Raw genomic sequence first — 2,159 nt, 5'->3', positions numbered from 1 at the left:
GGTGTTTTCCATGTACCACTAACCCTTGGTTGGACACCTCTTGGCTACTTGACCCCTTTCCCGGTGGGTGCAAGTCACCGTGCGGAACCTTTCGGCCGCTCTCCCTAGGACTGTGTTGCAGGCAAGCACAGTGGTTCCGCGACCTAGAGACAGCGGCATCCCTTGTTACTACTACTCCGAGCCCTGGGACACCTTCCCAGGGTGTTTTCCATGTACCACTAGCCTCTGGTTGACCATCGGTGGAGGTACTTGATTTCACCCAAAACCACCCTAGGTCACCGTTCCGACCGCCCAGCTACCGTTAAAACGCCTCCGGACACCAGGACACACCTTCCCGGTACCAGAACCAGTCGTAGTTGCCGTCACCCAAATTTCATACAACCGTCACCCACGGGCCGAAACACCTTGCCACTACATGAGTCTAGTATTAGGTCCTAGGGTCTCTTTTCGACAACTCCCGACCTCCCTGATATCGAATCGTCAGTTTACATGAGGAGGCTAAACTTTCTATGACGACTCAGTACAACCATACCCCCCTATAATAGTGAAATGTCAAATTCTAGGGCTTTTTGGCCATGGAAAATTCTGAAGCTCGGCACGAGCAAACATGACCCATGCTTGTATCTCCGAAACTATGAGTCTGACAGTTTTGCACCCTTCTGCGGAAAGTTGTGTCTCGGTAAGCCTAAAAAGTCAGTAGAACATCACGAAACGATCCGACCACTCCTTCGACCTGTTTTGGGGTTTTGCAGTTTTCCATGGGGTATTTTGTATGGGGAAAACCGACCCATGCCCGTACCTCCGTACCTAAGCGTCTGACGGTCTTGGACCCCTTTAGGTAAAAGTTGCATTCCGTCGAGCTGAACATTTCACTAGAACATCGCGAAACGATCCGACGACTCCTTCTGGGAGTTTTTGGGGTCGGAAGGTTTTCTGGGACTTAGTCTCTGGAGCAACATTTCTGAAGCTCGGCACGAGCAACCACGCACGTGTCTTATATCTCCGTAAGTAAGGGTCTGACGGTCTTGGACACCTTTAGCAAAAAGTTGCGCACTATCGAATGGAACATTTCACTAGAACACCACGAAACGATCCGACCACTCCTTCGACCTGTTTTGGGGTTTTGCAGTTTTCCATGGGGTATTTTGTATGGGGAAAACCGACCCATGCCCGTATCTCCGTACCTAAGCGTCTGACGGTCTTGGACCCCTTTAGGTAAAAGTTGCATTTCGTCGAGCTGAACATTTCACTAGAACATCGCGAAACGATCCGACACCTCCTTCTGGGAGTTTTTGGGGTCGGAAGGTTTTCTGGGACTTAGTCTCTGGAGCAACATTTCTGAAGCTCGGCACGGGCAACCACGCACGTGTCTTATATCTCCGTAAGTAAGGGTCTGACGGTCTTGGACACCTTTAGCAAAAAGTTGCGCCCTATCGAATGGAACATTTCACTAGAACACCACGAAACGATCCGACCACTCCTTCGACCTGTTTTTGGGTTTTGCAGTTTTCCATGGGGTATTTTGTATGGGGAAAACCGACCCATGCCCGTATCTCCGTACCTAAGCGTCTGACGGTCTTGGACCCCTTTAGGTAAAAGTTGCATTTCGTCGAGCTGAACATTTCACTAGAACATCGCGAAACGATCCGACGACTCCTTCTGGGAGTTTTTGGGGTCGGAAGGTTTTCTGGGACTTAGTCTCTGGAGCAACATTTCTGAAGCTCGGCACGGGCAACCACGCACGTGTCTTATATCTCCGTAAGTAAGGGTCTGACGGTCTTGGACACCTTTAGCAAAAAGTTGCGCCCTATCGAATGGAACATTTCACTAGAACACCACGAAACGATCCGACCACTCCTTCGACCTGTTTTTGGGTTTTGCAGTTTTCCATGGGGTATTTTGTATGGGGAAAACCGACCCATGCCCGTATCTCCGTACCTAAGCGTCTGACGGTCTTGGACCCCTTTAGGTAAAAGTTGCATTCCGTCGAGCTGAACATTTCACTAGAACATCGCGAAACGATCCGACGACTCCTTCTGGGAGTTTTTGGGGTCGGAAGGTTTTCTGGGACTTAGTCTCTGGAGCAACATTTCTGAAGCTCGGCACGAGCAACCACGCACGTGTCTTATATCTCCGTAAGTAAGGGTCTGACGGTCTTG

This window comes from Anopheles nili (genome assembly GCF_943737925.1).
Source record: "Anopheles nili chromosome X unlocalized genomic scaffold, idAnoNiliSN_F5_01 X_unloc_4, whole genome shotgun sequence".
In the NCBI taxonomy this organism is placed as follows: domain Eukaryota; kingdom Metazoa; phylum Arthropoda; class Insecta; order Diptera; family Culicidae; genus Anopheles; species Anopheles nili.
The sequence above is the reverse complement of the archived record's forward strand: the minus strand, read 5'-3'. Positions refer to the sequence as shown.